This window comes from Pleurodeles waltl, chromosome 3_1 (assembly GCF_031143425.1).
Source record: "Pleurodeles waltl isolate 20211129_DDA chromosome 3_1, aPleWal1.hap1.20221129, whole genome shotgun sequence".
NCBI lineage: Eukaryota > Metazoa > Chordata > Amphibia > Caudata > Salamandridae > Pleurodeles > Pleurodeles waltl.
In genome coordinates, this window is record NC_090440.1 from 961,866,128 (window position 1) to 961,884,609 (window position 18,482).

General features: G+C 46.0%; 1 protein-coding gene across 4 annotated transcripts in view; it reads right to left on the reverse strand.

Moving 5' to 3' along the window:
* Positions 1-18,482, reverse strand: part of ZNF593OS (ZNF593 opposite strand) — a 167,115-nt gene that overhangs the window by 15,483 nt on the left and 133,150 nt on the right. Inside the window, exon 1 of one of the 4 annotated variants that reach the window (XM_069224000.1) lies at positions 7,980-8,060. The exons of 1 other annotated variant lie outside the window; for it this stretch is intronic. The gene's annotated coding sequence lies outside the window, so the exon portion shown is untranslated. Of the gene's footprint in view, positions 1-3,404; positions 3,538-6,188; positions 6,469-7,979; positions 8,061-18,482 lie in introns of those variants that run through there. 2 more of the 4 variants (XM_069223999.1, XM_069223997.1) reach the window with 2 other exon arrangements.

An 18,482-nucleotide genomic window follows, 5' to 3' on the forward strand; every position in this document is an offset into this window, starting at 1 on the left:
AATAAATACTAGACAGCACTGCCGTAGCGTCAATTGCTGAGCTGGTGGCTCTGGATTAAGAGTGTCTGCCTGTCAAGGCAGAAGAGATCATCTGTTATTGGGCTACCACTGACCTGTCCTCCTAGCATCTCTGCTCTGTATCTCACATGCACCCACTACAGAAGACCTATCTTTCAAGAGCATCTCTCCAAGAAACTGTTTCAATCTACTAGTGATGACCTGCTCTTTTGCTCCAAAATGGATTTTTGGTGGAATTACAGATGAATTGGTTAGATGTTATCAATGGTTTAAAGGTATGTCTTGGTGATCTTGCAAGAGGATCTACTAGCAGAGATCCTTTCCTTTAGAGATATAATTTCATGGACTTACACATGGATCTACAAAGGTAACATGTTCTTTATGGGTGTCTCTCATTGGCTTCACCTGTGGATCAACTTGAGACAGTATATCCTTTAAAAGTATTCCTCAATAGACTTGCATGTAGATCACTAGAGATAACCTATTCTTAAACTGTGTCTTTTGATAGACTTGTGTGAGCTCTCACCAAAAATTATCTGATTTCAATGGTGGTCTCCAATGGGACACAATGGCACAGCTTTTAGTCAAAGAGGTTGGATGCAACTACCTGTCACCAGTCAATAAAACCATCATACTCCTGTCACAATAACAAGTTTTCCATGTCATAGAGTTCCAAGCATAGATTTCTAGGTACCACAGGTAAATGTATGCATCCAACTATAAGAGTGTCTCATGTCTAAACCCACCTGCATTTATGTCTAGATAGTAGGACCATGGAAAACCCCATCCTAGAAGTCTTTGGACCCTTAGCCTAAGAGCATTTGGACCCTGACTCTGAACAGTATTTTATACTCCCTCATAAGATCATCCAAACCTATCCTAGGAACATCCAACCCCCAATATAAGATCACCAGGTATGCCCACCTAGTTGTACCTAGATCCCGAGCATGGGAGCATCTTGACACCAAGCCTGGGAGCATACAAACTACCAGATCATTGATTTGCAGACATCCAATCTGGCACCATCTAGAGTGGTCAACCAAATCCTGATAGCTTGTAGTGCTCCAGCATAGAAATATCTAATAAATAAGAACCTCTCTTTGAAGCCCTATATGTCAGTAGAAAATAAACAAATACTTTCCATTGCAGCCTTATACATATGGGCAATCGACGACACTACTCCCTAAATTCTTACATCACTGCAATGTGTGATGTAGTCTTATATCAGTAAGGATGGATTAATGCATCTTCCAGAACCCTTGTATTGGAGTTGACAAATGAACCCCTCTTGCCTGGGCTTTATATCAGGGGCAACGGATGAGTACCTCATGAGAGAGCCTCATGTTATGGAGACGGAACAAATCTGTGAAGATGGACAAGCACCTCAGGTTGGAAATTTCTGTCAGAAAAATGAACGAGCCCCTCCTGCTGGAGTCTTCATGGTACTGAACAAGCAATACCTATTGCACCTTTATATCAGCGGCATGAATAAGAATATCCAGCTACAGCCTTCTATTGGAGGCAATGAAGGGGCACCTACCAGTGGGGCTGTGTATTGAAGCCATTGAGATTCCCCATCCATGGACCAATTTATCAGAAAGTGATGGAGGAGCACCTCATACTCAAGCCTTGTATTGGAGGCAATGGATATGCACCTCAACAGAAGCCTCATATCAACAGGTTATAAATGAGGGCAGTGGACAAGTACATCACCCTGCAGCTTTAAATTAGAGACCGATGGATGAGCATCGATGGTCGTGCACTTTTCGTCAAAACAAGTAATCAGTGGCAAGGGAAAAGCACCTTCAAACTGAGTTTTATATCAGAGGCAAAAAATAAGCTCCTCTTGATTAAGCCATATACCAGTTGCAATAGATGAGCACTTTTCGATGGAGTAGTATCAGAGATTAAGTATACGTTCCTATCGATAAAGCAATGCACCAGTGGCAATGGATGAGCACTTCAGAGTAGTTTTTTATATCAGAGGCGAAGGGTAAGCTTCTCTCAAGAAAGCCATAAATCAGTGGCAATGGGAGTTAACCTTCTACTTAAACCTCATGTACTAGGGTGATGATCACTCACCTTCTCCTGGGGCGTTACACTGGTGACAATAGATGAGCACCTCTCACTACAGCATTGTAAAGGAGGCTATTTAGGGGTACCACTTAACGGAGGGCTATACGGGAGATGATTGAGGTTCACGTCCAAGTCTATCAGAGGCCGTGGGATAAACCACTCCTGTAGTTGCCTTATATTTTAGGCCGCAAAACGAGCTCCTACTGCTGTAGCCTTATATGAAGGGTGATAGATGAGCACTATCAATTTGAGTCTTACGAGTTGATGGATGTGCACTTTCTCTGAAGCGTTCTATCTGTAGCAATGCATGAGTATTTTATTTATACTGCAGGTCACAAGACAGGACCTCGTTTTGGATTTTGAAGTACTGAACCTGCACACGGATTTCCTGGAGGGACCAGGGTATGTATATCCAATTGACAACCTATTTTACAGATTGATAAATGAGCACCTCTCGTTGTAGCTAGGTAAGAGGGGAGATGGACGAGCACACTCAACTGGAGTCTTATATGAGAGGTCGATGAACGAACACTTCTCAGCGAAACCTTATATCGGAGATCAACAGACCAGTTCCTCTCAGTGAAACAGTTTCAACAAACAAGCCCACCTCCCTGAAACACCGCACTCGATGCAATGAATGAGCTCTCACTGAAGACGTATATTGGAGAGGACAGAAGGGCAGCTCCGCCTGCATCAACACATGAGATACAGTAGATGAGCATCTCTTAAGCCTGTATCACGAGTGGCCCAAAATTGGAAGCAACAATTATCGCACCCGATAAAATCTGATACTGAGGTCTTCAGAATTAATTGAGTGCAATATATTTCACCTATTATGACTCTTTTGGCAATAACATGAGGTTTACTGCAGCAAAATCCGCATGATCTGCTAAATTCCGGATTTTTTCCAATGTCAGCATGCCAAAACTTACGTCCACGGGTCAGGGTTATCGCACCTGGTAATGAATCAACCTAGCGCAGTTGTCTTGCGCCTTCTCTGACACTGAAGTACTTGTCCAACTGGAACTATCCGTACAAATGCACTGGATCGCATAATCACTTTGGAAGGTTAGAGCAGGACCCTGGTCTGTATTTGAGTGAAATGAGGTCAAAATGAAGGTCAGACTTTAGAAGTAGGGGTCACTTGAGATCTGAACACTTTTGCTCCTTGAACTCGGGCATTCCTGCACTCCCCAACTTTCAGACAAAACGACACTCTGTTCTCTTAATGTTATATCAGATCCCCCTTCTACTGCAATATGCAACAACGAACAGTCCAACCCAACCGGGCCCAGTTTCAAGGCACTCACCTACTCGGAATGCTCCCTGCGAGGACTGCCCTGTCAGCTGCACGGGAAATAGTCTTAAAATACCCCTCACTGTCCCCACCCCTCATCCACCCTCCTGATGATGTGAACTAGCCCAGAGAGCAGCTGTCAAAAGAGATCAGTGCAAAGCGCTCCTTCCGTGCGAGGGCAACAGAACGCTGGAGGGAATGGGGCAGAGTAAGAGAGGGAGGAGGGGGAGCGCGACGAGGCGGAGAGAGACCGGATGGAGGAAGCAAATGCACGTGAGGAGGGAGAGGAAAAAAAGAACGAGTTGGAAAGAGACTGAGAGACGGGCAGAGTCGGAGAAATAACACGAGAGAATGGAAGGATGGCAAGTGAGGCAGAGAGGGAATGTGGGTATAAGAGAAAGGAGGAAGAGAAACATGGGGAGGAGAACTGAGAGAGAAAGATGGGAAGGATACCGTGCAAATGAGGGGCAGAGGAGAGTGGGAGGGTAAAGGAGAGAGGACAGAAGGCGTAGGAGAGAGAGGTGGGCAAGTCATCACTGGGGAGATCTGAGCCAAGGCTCCCAGAGCCGGAGCACCAACTGAGCCATCAAAAGAGTGGTATGTACATTGTGCCACACATATCCTACAAACTAAAACATATGATAAAGGCTCTTCAAATGTTTTAAAAGTGTATTCTATTAACGCGAGGAAGCGTTTAACTTAAGTTTTAGCACATTAGATATAATACTAATCCATCTATCAGAAGTGGTAGTTCCTAAACATGAACTGTGAGGCGTTCAAGATCCGACCCCCGCCCTAACAAAGATGCCATAGGTTAGTCAAGAGACTCGTCTAGTGTTCTGTGACTTACATTGTTACCAGAGATGAAGTAAAGTTACAGACACGTGAAACCTATAGACACAACACTGTTGTGGCCCTCATTACAACTTTGACGGGCGGCGGAGGCCGCCCGCCAAAGTTGCGCCGCAGGAATACCGCACCGCGGTCTGAAGACCGCGGCCGGCATTCTGAGTTTCCCGCTGGGCAGGCGGGCGGCCGCCTTAAGGCCGCCCGCCAGCCCAGCGGGAAACAACCTTCCCACGAGGACGCCGGCTCGGAATCGAGCCGGCGGAGTGGGAAGGTGCGACGGGTGCTACTGCACCCGTCGCGTATTTCACTGTCTGCTATGCAGACAGTGAAATACAAGCGGGGCCCTCTTACGGGGGCCCCTGCAGTGCCCATGCCGTTGGCATGGGCACTGCAGGGGCCCCCAGGGGCCCCGCAACACCCCCTACCGCCATCCTGTTCCTGGCGGGCGAACCGCCAGGAACAGGATGGCGGTAGGGGGTGTCAGAATCCCCAAGGCGGCGCAGCATGCTGCGCCGCCTTGGAGGATTCTGACGGGCAGCGGAAAACCGGCGGGAGACCGCCGGTTTTCCTGCACTGACCGCGGCCAAAGCGCCGCGGTCAGAATGCCCTAAGGGGCACCGCCAGGCTGTCGGCGGTGCTCCCGCCAACCGCGAGCCTGGCGGTCACAGACCGCCAGGCTCGTAATGAGGGCTCCCCATATGGCCAAATTGTGCGCTCGTGAGTAATTATTCTTTGAACTTATTTAGAATTTAGAAACAATATAAAAGCTGCTAGTTAGTGCGTGGTTAAAACATGGACTGGATGGTGTCTATGAGAATAGAGAATTGCACAGTTTCATTGTATATTCACCGAAATGCAGATTTGGTGGTAAATATAAGGCCTTTGCAGGAAACTGCAGCACGCTGCATTCTCTGGTCTACTACTTCAACAAACTGTTTGATCCTGGGCAAATCATACTCTGTGCTCCTTTGCCCACTCATACCACAACATGCCAGGACTTTGAAATCGGCTTAATGGAAGAAATAAACACCTAGGCCATACTTCCAGGACAGATGGGTAGCATGGTTTTCATTAACACATCTAGGGCTGTTTATTGCCAGGTGACTGTATTTGCATCTCAATAGTTGTCCCTATTTCTGATGCTGCTGGTGAAGGACCCCTCCTGTGCTCCTGCTCCTACCACCTAGTCACCAACAGATACCACTTTCACAGCTCATAGAGGACTGAAGGAGTGATGGTTGTATGTCCTTCGAGAGGGCTTAATTAGCAAGGGAACCAAAATGTGGGGCAAGGGGTGTCCCTCAGGCCCTCTGCGCGGGCAGTGGTGCAGAAGCCACCATTGAACCATAAACCTGCAAAACGAGGGACACTTGGCCAGCTTATGTGAAATGAGCCAAGACATCTATCTTGGGGAGAGAAGCAGGCATAAACTACTTTAATATTGTATATGTGAAATTGTACTCACTATTTAGGGGAATTACATCATTCCAGTGAATTTTGGATTTTAACCAGTAGGAAGCTTACAAAATTAGTCAGATGAATCGACGTCCTTTTCACCAGTCAGTTAATATCCATTCTGAGGGCATGAAAATTCCTTTCACTAATCAACTCACACCGTCCAATTTAAGCAGTCTACTGCGTTTCACCAGCATTCAGCCCTTACAGCGTAAAGCAAACATAACATTCCAATGATTCCTGTTGGCTGAACACCGCAACACTCAGTTATTAGAAGCAGACAAAACATGTTTTAAAACAGTAATTGTCCTCGTGGTCTATTGCCATGCCACAAAAGCCCACTGGTGGGATTATTAGACCCTAACCCACAGTTACCTAGTTATGTATCCTTTATATAACATGATGTCTTTTTTAGTGAGCGAGCAGGATTCAGTATATTATGCTATACAGTCTAACCTCAAGCTCATCATCACAATGTTTAGGTTTTGCCTACCAGAGAGCGCAATCTGTCTGCAGGCGAAATGACCTCGTCAGTTTACAGTGGATTTATGGCCCATCCATTGCTTAATAATTACAGTTACTTGCTGGCTTGTCATTCATTCTCATGAGGCCTTTCCTTCCTCGTGTCTTGATTGTTCCACCCCTGAGCATGGACGTACTGCTTGTATCATTCCGCCTTTTCACTTCCTGCCCCACTCCATGCTGTCCCGACACTCGTGTGCTTCTCCTCCACACCTTTCATGCTGCGCTCGCCCTTGTCTACTTCTCCCCTCCTGTTGCTTTCTCTACTGTGCACATCTCTTCTGCCCCTCCATGTTGCCCTCTCTCGCCTATTGCTTCTTCTCCTTATCTGTAACTTCTGTGTCACTTCCGCCCCACCCCCATGTCGCTTTGTTTGTCGGTGTCCTCCATGTTGTTTCCCACAGTGGCACCCTGCGTGTTGCTTCCGCCACCCGCATCCTTTATGATGCTTCCCGCCGCCCGCGCCCTCAGTGTTGCCCCCTTACTTGCGCTTCAAAAAAGCAACAAAAAACGCTTTCGTGATAACTGTCATTTATTTGTTTTTTTAATTTTATTTACCGAGCCATCTGGGTAAATCAAAAAGTGCTTTCATCATTTTGTCTGCGTGTGCGTTTGCGTTGTGCGCGCCTGTAAAAATATGTGCCAGCTCCATCACAGCCCCTTCTGTGTGTTTTGTTTTGTTTAGCTACGGTGCACAGCATGGAGATTGCGCTACAGCAAGACTAACATTGGCACCGCCAATAGGTCCCAAACTGGTGAGGGTCACTGGCTTCAATAATGCCTACTTACAGGGAGGGACACAGGATAACTCTTCTATCCCATATTTTAAGGAAGGTGTCTAGCTCACATTTACACACATAAAGATTAATTGAATACACGGTAAAGGCACCCACTCACAGAAATTTGTACTGTTATCTGAATGTAGCCTTCAGCTCACACCTTCAAATTCTAGCCGGGAAGAAGAAAGCTTTCATCCTTCAGTGACTGATGAAATGATTAAACACTGTATTAGGTAACAATAACACCCACTACTGAAACACTGACACATATTATCAATATATCAATAATATTACTGTTAATTTGCCTCTTCCCTAGGCTGTCATCTTTATATTTTATGTTTTGTAACCCTCATTTGTATAGTGCTTTTTGGAGTCCCCTGGCTCTTTCGGAATCTGGACGCCATTTACACTCATTAAACATCCAATTTACACGCTCCAAATAACTTTGCTTTTACTTCCTGCTTTTCTGCTGCCTGCAAACCGTGTTCGTGGAAGCATATGATTCCTCATGAAGTACACCCTGGCCGGAGGCAGTCACATTATCGCGTGCTGACATTCCCCACGACAGTTCGCGCACCACACCCTACCGCCATGGAGATCTGTGTGGTGAAGCACAGGACGTGAGTCTCACGAAAGGTCGCCCCTGATTGTTTGTTTCAGCATACAACAACCAGATGGTTAGAATGATGTTATCTGAAGCAGGGCTGCTGTATTGTGACTGGTGACGTTTTTTCAAAGACTCATATCTTTGGCTTAGAGGTTGAGTCTACAAAATATTGCAGAGCATCATTGAGAGGTAGCTGGGAGGTGCAATGTATACAACTATCCAGCAGTCGAAGTGCATTAAAAAAGTATGGGAACTGTGATGATGCATACAATGGGGGACAGGGGCAACTAGTGTGGTGGCGGGGTTAAAGGTGTGGCTAAAAAAAAAAATCAAAATATTCTCCTTCAGGTAGCTAAGAATGGAAAATGTCACTTACCCAGTGTACATCTGTTCGTGGCATGTTGTGCTGCACATTCACAAGCTGTGCACTGTTCCTGCCATCTAGTATTGGGCTCGGAGTGTTACAAGTTGTTTTTCTTCGAAGAAGTCTTTTCGAGTCACGGGACCGAGTGACTCCTCCCTTTCGGCTCCATTTCGCATGGGCATCGACTCCATCTTAGATTGTTTTACCCGCATAGGGTGAGGTGGGAGTGGTAGAATGAGGATACTAAAGATGCCCATGCAATAGAATAGATATGTATGTACATAGTTTGTGTTAAAGGAATGTTTATTTACATATATACAATTTTAATGAAACTTAAATGGCTACAGGCTACCAGGGAGGTGGGAGGGTGCATGTGAATCTGCAGCGCAACATGCCACGAACAGATGTACACTGGGTAAGTGACATTTTCCGTTCGATGGCATGTGTAGCTGCAGATACACATGCTGTGCATAGACTACAAATCAGTTATCCTCCCCAACGCGGTGGTCAGCCTGTAGGAGTTGAAGTCATTTGAAATAATGTTCTTAGTATAGCCTGTCCTACTGTGGCTTGTTGTGTTGCTAACACATCTACACAGTAATGTTTGGTAAACGTATGAAGTGTAGACCAAGTAGCTGCCTTACAAATCTCTGTCATTGGTTTGTTACCTAGAAAGGCCATTGTTGCTCCTTTCTTTCTAGTGGAGTGAGCTTTTGGTGTAATGGGTAACTCTCTTTTAGCTTTAAGGTAACAGGTCTGTATGCATTTGACTATCCATCTGGCTATGCCCTGTTTGGATATAGGGTTACCAGCATGGGGTTTTTGGAAAGCAACAAACAATTGCTTATTTTTTCGAAATGATTTTGTTCTGTCTATGTAATACATTAGTGCTCTCTTTATGTCTAATGTATGCAGTGCTCTTTCTGCTACTGAGTCTGGCTGTGGAAAGAAGACTGGGAGCTCTACAGTTTGTTTTAGATGAAACAGTGAAATTACTTTTGACAGAAATTTCGGATTTGTGCAGAGAACCACTTTATGTTTGTGTACTTGTACAAATGGTTCTTCGATAGAGAACGCCTGTATTTCAATAACTCTTCGTAGTGAAGTGATGGCTATTAGAAATGCTACCTTCCAAGTCAAGAATTGGATTTGGCAAGAATGCATAGGTTCAAAAGGTGGGCCCATGAGTCGTGTAAGTACAATATTAAGATTCCACAAGGGTACTGGTGGGGTTCTCGGAGGTATGATCCTTTTTAGTCCTTCCATAAAGACTTTAATAACTGGGATTCTAAAAAGTGACTTTGTATGTTTAATCTGCAGGTAAGCAGAGATTGAAGTGAGATGAATTTTGATGGAAGAAAAAGCAAGATTTTCTTTTTGTAGGTGTAGTAAGTAACTCACAATGTTTTGTATGGAGGCATCTAACAGTGTGATTTGGTTTGCTTGGCAGTAGAAAACAAACCTTTTCCATTTATTAGCATAACAGTGCCTTGTTATCGGTTTTCTTGCCTGTTTAATGACTTCCATACACTCATTTGAAAGGTTTAGATAGCCAAATTCTAAGTCTTCGGGAGCCAGACTGCTAGGTTGAGTGATGCTGGATTGGGGTGCCTGATCTGTTGTTTGTGTTGTGTTAACAGATCTGGTCTGTTTGGGAGTTTGATGTGAGGTGCTACTGAGAAGTCCAACAGTGTGGTGTACCACGGTTGGCGAGCCCACGTTGGTGCTATGAGTATTAGTTTGAGTTTGTTTTGACTCAGTTTGTTGACTAGGAAAGGAATGAGTGGGAGAGGGGGAAAAGCGTAAGCAAATATCCCTGCCAATTGATCCATACAGCATTGCCCTTGGACTGACGGTGTGGGTACCTGGATGCGAAGTTTTGGCATTTTGCGTTTTGTTTTGTTGCAAACAGATCTATGTCTGGTGTCCCCCAGCGGTAGAAGTAATCCTGTAGAATCTGGGGATGTATTTCTCACTCGTGAGTTTGCTGGTGATCTCGACTGAGATTGTCGGCTAACTGATTGTGAATGCCTGGTATATATTGAGCTATCAGGCGAATGTTGTTGTGAATTGCCCAATGGCAGATTTTTTGTGCTAGGAGGCATAGTTGTGACGAGTGTGTCCCCCCCCTGTTTGTTTAGATAGTACATTGTTGTCATATTGTCTGTTTTGACAAGAATGTGTTTGTGGACTAGAAGGGGTTGAAAAGCTTTTAGTGCTAGGGAGACCGCTAGTAGTTCTAAGTGATTAATGTGTAGTTGTTTTTGTTGATTGTCCCATTGTCCTTGTATATTGTGATTGTTGAGGTGTGCTCCCCACCCAATCATGGAAGCATCTGTTGTGATAATGGCGTGAGGCACCGGGTCTTGAAATGGCCGCCCTTTGTTTAAATTTACAGGGTTCCACCATTGAAGCGAAAAGTGTGTTTGGCGGTCTATCAACACTAGATCCTGAATCTGACCCTGTGCCTGCGTCTATTGTTTTGCTTGGCACTGTTGTAAGGGCCGCATGTGTAGCTGTGCGTTTGGGACAATAGCGATGCATGAGGACATCATGCCTAGTAGTTTCATGACAAATCTGACTGTGTACTGGTGATTTGGTTGTATGTTTGACACCATAGCTTGAAATGATTGAACTCTCTGTGGGCTTGGAATGGCAATTGCTCTTTGTGTGTTGAGTGTTGCTCCCAAGTATTGTTTTAGTTGGGATGGTTGCAAGTGAGATTTTTGGTAATTTATAGAAAAACCTAGTTTGTGTAGGGTAAATTTTACATACTGCGTGTGATTTTGACACCGGTGTTGAGTGTTGGCTTTTATTAGCCTATCGTCGAGATATAGGAATACGTGCATGTGATGTCTCCATATATGAGCTGCTACTACAGCGAGGCATTTTGTAAATACTCTGGGCGCTGTTGTTATCCCGAAGGGCAGTACCTTGAATTGGTAATGTTTGCCCTGTATGACCAATCTGAGGTATTTCCTGTGAGATGGATGGATGGGTATATGGAAATACGCATCTTTTAGATCCAGTGTTGCCATGTATTCTCCATGTTTTAATAAGGGAACTACATCTTGTAGTGTGACCATGTGGAAATGTTCTGATTTGATGAAGAGGTTTAGGGGCATATTTATACTCTGTTTGCGCCGGATTTGCGTCGTTTTTTTTTACGCAAATCCAACGCAAAGCTAACTCCATATTTATACTTTGACGCTAGACCCGTCTAGCGTCAAAATTCTTGGAGTTTGCGTCATTTTTTAGCGTTGACACCTACCTTGCGTTAATGAGATGCAGGGTAGGCGTTTCCAAGCTAAAAATGACTCTAAGGCATTTGCGCCTTATTTAAACTCCTGTGCAAAAATTACGCACAGGAGGGGGCTGGCCTTAAAAAATGACGCGCAGCCGCATTTGCGTCATTTTTTTAACGCCTGGTCAGGGCAGGCGTTAAGGGATCTGTGGGCTCGGCAGGAGCCCAGAGGGGCCCTCCCATGCCCTCAGGGACACCCCCTGGCACCCTCGCCCACCCCTGGAGGACACCCATGGATGTGGGGACCCATCTCAGGTAAGTACAGGTAAGTAGAGGTAAGTATTTTTTAAATATTTTTTAAGTGACATAGGGGGGCCTAACTTGGGCCCCCCTACATGCCACTGTGCTCAATGGCCATGGGGCATGGCCATTGGGCATGGCCATTGGGCAGTGGGGCATGACTCCTGTCTTTGCTAAGACAGGAGTCATTTCCATGGTGGTTGTGCGTCATTAAATGACGCGAGTCAGGTTAGCGTCAACATTTTTGACTCTAACCTGACTTGCACCATTTTTTGACGCACAACCCCCATTATTCCCTACGCCAGCGCTGCCCGGTTTGCGTCATTTTTTTTTACGCTCACCAGGCAGCAGCGCCGGCTAGCATCATTCCATAAATATGACACCCGGCTGGCGCGTTGGAATGGGGTTAGCCTGCGTTAAATTTTTTGACGCAAAACTGCGTATAAATATGGCCCTCTATGTCCTGAGATCCAAAATTGGTCTTAGTGTTTTGTCTTTTTTGGGAATAAGGAAATATAGGGAGTAAACCCCTGTTCCTTTTTGGTGGTGAGATACTAGTTCTATGGCTTGTTTTGTTAATAGTGCTTGTACCTCTATTTGTAGCAGGTCTAGATGTTGTGCCGACAGTTTGTGCGCTCTTGGGGGAACATCTGGAGGGAAATGTGTGAACTCTATGCAGTAACCATGTTGGATAATTGATAGAACCCATGTGTCCGTGGTTATGTCTGACCAATGTTTGTGGTAGTGTGTTAATCTTCCCCCTACTGGTGATGTATGTTGGGGAAGTGTGACATTGAAGTCACTGTTTGTTACCGGAGGTCTGCTTGGTAGGCTGAAACTTTCCCCTTGATCTTGGGAATTGTCCCCTGAATGAACCACAAAACCCCCCTCTCTGGTACTGGGACTGGTAGGTGTGTTTTGTTTGAGAGGTGGATGCCTCTGAGGGTTGCTGTCTAAAACCTCCCCTAAACTGTGGCTTTCTAAATGTCCCTCTATACTGGGAAGAGTAGAGCACGCCCATGGCTTTGGCCATGTCAGTGTGCTTCTTCATTTTTTCGATGGCAGTGTCCACCTCAGCCCAAATAGTTGCTGCTGGTTAAACGGCATGTTTAATACTGCCTGCTGTATTTCAGGTTTGAAACCTGAACTTCGTATCTAAGCATGTCTCCTGATTGTGACTGCCGTGTTTACAGTTCTTGCGGCAGTGTCAGCGGAGTCCAGTGCCGAAAGGATCTGGTTGTTGGAGATGGCTTGTCCTTCCTCAACCGCCTGTTGATCCCGTTTCTGATATTCTTTCGGTAGATGCTGAATGATATCATTCATTTCATCCCAGTGGGCTCGGTCGTAATGGGCGAGGAGGGCCTGTGAATTAGCGATACGCCATTGGTTGGCAGCTTGCGACGCCACTCTCTTCCCCGCTGCGTCAAACTTGCGTCTTTCTTTATCAGGAGGTGGTGCATCCCCTGATGATTGTGAGTTTGCACGTTTCCTTGCGGCCCCAACCGCTACAGAGTCCGGAGGAAGCTGCTGTGTAATGAACACAGGGTCCGACGGGGGTGGTTTGTACTTTTTTTCCACCCGCGGTGTGATGGCTCTTCCTTTGACCGGCTCTTGAAAGACGTATTGTGCATGCTTAAGCATGCCTGGTAGCATAGGCAGGCTTTGGTATGACGCATGCGTGGACGCCAGGGTATTGAAAAGAAAGTCATCCTCCAATGGTTCAGAGTGCATAGTGACATTATGGTGTCACGGTTTTCAATGGGCTTACTGTCGAAGTTGAGAAGAGTTGGGGAACGGCCCCGGTTCCGGCAGGTTCTGCTCTGGCCGAGGTAGGGGCGACCCCTTCCGGTAGCCACAGTGCTGTTTGACAATAGCAAGCCACTACAGTCCGTGCCCTCCAGAAGGAGTCCCAGAGGAAAAACCCCAGTAGGGTAAAAAACCTCCAACAGGAACTCCCTGAAACAGAAGTAGGACACCAAGGCGTTAGAGTTGAAGATCCGGAGTACAGGAAGACTGGAAAATGAAGACAGGTCAGGAAACACTGGATTCACAGGAAGAAACCAGTCAGAGCGTGACTACCACCAAGGAGTGTTGCAACGCAATGAACAAGCAGCTGAATTCCCCTTATATACCTCTAGACAGGAAGTAGGAAACAGGAAGTAGAAACACCACCATCTTGAATTGGGGAAAAGAGTATAATAGTGAATCAGGTACATGCGTCCAAACAAAGAATAATAATGCATGCTGGGAAGAGAGGAAGTGGGTAGCATGCTGGGAAAGGGAAAAGGTCTGCATAAAAGCACCATCATGTGCAAGTATCCGGCTTTTGCCTGTGCATGCTGGTAAGTGCCCAAAGTACATGCTGTCAAAAATGTAAAGCGCACTAATGCGCTGTGCGCGGCAGGATCTAGACCCAACTCGAGGTCTTTCTCCCGTCGCGTTTGTCTTTCCAGTAAAGACAAAAGAAGGGGGCGCGGCGAGTGCCGCGCCCCCTGGACGAACTCGCGGCTTTCCCCGCGACCTGCACGCAAGCCGCGGCTTCCCTCGCGGCTCGCATGCAGGCCGCGGCTTCCCCCGCGGTCCGCATACCGGCCACGGCTTTCCCCGCGGCCCGCACGCAGACCGCGGTAAAATGCCGCAGCGCGGCTGCCTGAGCCTGCGGCCGCGGCCGCCGCGCCACGACAATAGGTCCCCCCCCGAGGCCCCAGGTTTGTGAGGGAAGAGTCGGAAAAAGCGACGGACTAAAAGAGGGGCATGGACTGAAGGGGCATCCTCCCAAGAGCACTCACTCATAGGGTAGCCTTTCCAATGAATAAGATATTGGAGACTCCCATGGAAAAACCGTGAGTCATAGATTTCCTGGACCTCGTACTCGGGCACATGATCAACCAACAGAGGGGGAGGACAGGAGAATTGTCTGTGAAAAGGATCAGGCAGGTAAGGTTTAAGTTGAGAGACATGGAATACAGGGTGTATTTTCCACGTCCGGGGCAGGCGGAGACGCACAGATACTGGGTTAATCTTTTGGAGAATCAGAAAGGGACCTTAAAAACGGGGTCTGAATTTGTTCTGAGTGAGTCGGAGAGGAAGGAATCTAGAGGAGAGCCAAACTTTATCATGGACCTGATAGTGAGGAGCCTCACAACGTCTCTTATCAGCTATTCTTTTCATGCGAGACTTAGTGGCCACAAGGTTGGAATGGAGAAAACGTTGGACACCCCGTAGTTGTCGGACATAGGAGGAGATGGCAGGAAGATTGGAAGTATCCTTCAGGGGAGTCGGAAAGGCCTTTGGATGGAAACCGTAGGAGCCATAAAAAGGGGAAACCTTCGAGGCACTGTGTATGGAGTTGTTATAGGAGAATTCTGCAAACGGTAAATAGGTAGCCCAATTACTCTGAGTAGCATTGCAGAAGCTACGTAAATATTGTTCGAGGCCTTGATTGAGTCGTTCCGTCTGTCCATTAGTTTGAGGATGGAACCCTGATGACAAGGCTACTTCGATTCCTAGGGTCTTACAGAATTGTTTCCAGAATCGGGAGATATACTGAGGACCCCTATCTGATATAATGACCTGAGGTAATCCATGAAGTCGAAAGATTTCTTTTTAAAAAAAAAATCTGTTTATTGAACACAAACTTCACACAACAATACAGCAGCTGTACATTCTTTTGCGATACATTTGCACACTTGTATAATTTTACACAGCATTGCCACACCGAGAGGTATAAAAAGGAAGGAGGAGAAGGGGAAATTGGAAGGGGAAGTCGAAAGATTTCTTGTGTAAGGATTTGACCTAAGTCTCTTGCCGTTGGCAACTTTCTTAAGGCCGTGAAGTGCGCCATTTTAGTGAAGGAGTCCACAGTTACCATTATTACGTGATTTCCATTTGAAGAGGGTAAGGAGCACATGAAATCTGTGGAGATGGTGTGCCATGGTCCTGGAGGAACTGGTAGTGGGCGAAGTAAACCTACTGGTTTAGTACGGGGTGTCTTAGATTGAGCACAGATAGGACAGGATGATACATATTCTTCCGTATCTGTCTTGAGAGTTGGCCACCAGAAGGAGCGAAGCAGAAGTTCTTGAGTAGCTTTCATTCCTCGATGACCTGCGATGGGGGAGTCATGGCACATACGTAAGGCTTCGGTCTGTACTACTTTAGTGGGTAAAAACAGGGCCTTATCATGATAGTAATATTCTTGATCTCTATGAAGTTGCGGCCGCAACTTATTCAGCTCTGTCTCTTCTAGACGGGCATATTCGGACTTGACTTGGTCTAGAAAAGTCTGTACTACTCCAATGATCTTGTTATTGTCAAATAGGTTCTGTACAGTAGAATCGCTGCACTCAGGGTAACGTCGGGACAAGGCATCCGCCAGGATGTTCTGAGAACCAGGGATGTAAGTGATATAGAAGTCGTATTGGCTGAAAAAGAAAGCCCATCGAGCCTGCCGGCTATTTTGACACTGAAAGTTTCTTAAGCACTGTAGATTTCTGTGGTCTGTCCGGGCTTCAAAAGGTTCCTTTGAGCCCATCAAAAAGTGTCTCCATTCTGTGCAAGCGGTTTTTAAGGCGAGTAATTCACGTTCTAACACGGAATAGTTCCGCTCAGAATCGGATAAAATGTGTGACAGGTAGAATACAGGGTGTTCTAAATCATCATCGTCTTGTCTTTGCAATAAGGCAGCCCCAATGGCTCTTTCTGAGGCGTCTGCGACAACAATGAATTGTTTGCTGGTGTCTGGGTGTCGTAGAATAGGGGCTTGAATAAAGGCTTTCTTTAAATCCTGAAAGGCTAACTCTGCGTCTTGTGTCCAACAAAAGCCCTTCTTTAGATGTTCTTTTTTAAGGGTTTGAGTAATGTAGCTGGTTCTCTGGGCAAAGTCTGCTATGAATTGTCGATAGAAGTTGGCTAATCCCAAAAAACACTGAGTCTCCTTGATAGAGGAAGGAGATGGCCAATTCAATATAGCTTGCACCTTGTCTGAATCCATGGAGACTCCAGTTTGGTTTATGCAATATCCCAAGTATTTTACTTCCGACTGATCAAACTCGCACTTTTCAGGTTTACAGAATAAATGGTGTTGTCGGAGTCTCTCTAAAACTTGGCGGACATGCTTAGAGTGTTCCTCTGGATGAACAGAAAAGATTAAAATGTCGTCGAGATACACCACTACTGTTTGTTGCAAAAGATCAGAAAAGATAGAATCCATGAACCTTTGAAAAATGGAAGGGGCATTGGTGAGTCCGAATGGCATTACTCTATATTCATAGTGACCAAAGGGTGTTCTAAAAGCGGTCTTCCAATCATCACCCTTTTTAATTCTCAGAAGATGGTAGGCTCCTCGGAGATCCAGCTTATTGAATCTCTTTGCCCCTCTGACTGCTTCTAGGATGTCCTTTATGAGGGGTAGCGGGTACCGATCTTTAATAGTGATCTTGTTTAATCCTCTGAAATCAATACAGGGACGCAAATCTTTAGTTTTCTTAGGCACAAACAAGAGAGGAGCCCCAGCAGGTGAAGAAGAGGGAGCAATCAACCCGCTTTGTAGGTTCTCATCAAGGTATTCTTTAAGAATCTGCTTCTCCGGTTCTGTGAGAGAGTACATTCGCCCGAAAGGAACCACTGTATCTGGTTCTAAAGGGATGGCGCAATCGTATTCTCTATGGGGTGGCAGTTCAGGTTTTTCTGGCTTCTGGAATACATCGACATATTCCTGATAATGCCTGGGAACTTCCTGCAGGAAGTTAATAGAGCATCCCACCTTAGGGGGTGCTGCTAAAAGACCTTTTGGGGACCAATAATCCCCTGCGAAATAGCAGTGGTGTTGGCAAAAGTGAGAGGATAAGGAAATAGTTCTTGTTTCCCAGTTGATGTAAGGGTTGTGGCGTGTGAGCCATGGAATTCCCAGGATCATGACATGGTGTGGTGATGAAATTAAATCAAACGAAAGATTTTCTTGGTGTTTCCCAAACTGTAGACAGAAGGTAGGGGTGGTATATTGTACGGGTCCTGAGGCCAAGAGTGATCCATCCACCGTGTGTACTTGTTCTGGTACTTCCTTAGGTATTTGTGCTATCTGTTGTTCTTTTGCCCATGCTTCATCTAAGTAGATACCACTGGCTCCGCAGTCCAATAAGGCCAAGGTTCTTTCTTCCCGGCCATCAGTTAAATGAAGGATAACTGGTAAAAGAAAAAGAGCAGTTCCTTCCTCCTTAGAAGAACAAATGGAAGGTATTTCACGATATCCCGTCCTCACCCTTCTCACTGAGGACGGGAGTTGGCGTTTCCCAAGGGCTTGGTTGGGCGAATGGGGCAGGTGCGAATTAGGTGACCAGCTGCACCACAATATAGACAAAGCCCCTTCCTTCGTCTATGTTCTCTTTCACTAGCTGATAAAGGTCCTCGAGCCATGTCAATTTGCATTGGTTCTTCCTCGGTATTCCCCTTAGGTTCAGGACGGACTTCCTCGGTACGATGAGAGAAGGTGCGAGTCGTCACTGAGTGAGATGGCAAACAACTCTTCTTTTTCTCCATTCTGCGTTCGTTCAACCGATATTCTATTGTCAGAGTCTGATCCATCAATCCTTTAAGGTTCTCTATTCTAGCAGAGTGCACCAATTCGTCCTTAATGTCCTCTCTGAGACCTCTATGGAACAGTGTCACCAAGGTACGTTCCACCCAGGATGTTTCTGCTGCTAATTGTCTGAATCGGGTGATGTATTGTAATACATCTTGATTCCCTTGTTGGATTTCGCAAAGAGCTTCTTCTGCTGACGCCTCGAGTCCAGGGCGTTCAAACATCTGTTTAAAAGTAGTGATAAAGGTGGAATAATTAGACAGGCAAGGATCATTTCTTTTCACTAAAGGAGTGGCCCAAGCCAATGCTGGCCCCGATAAGGTGCTAATCAAATACCCCACCTTGGTTTTGTCTCGTACAAATAGCGAGGGGCGAAAGGCAAAATAAACCG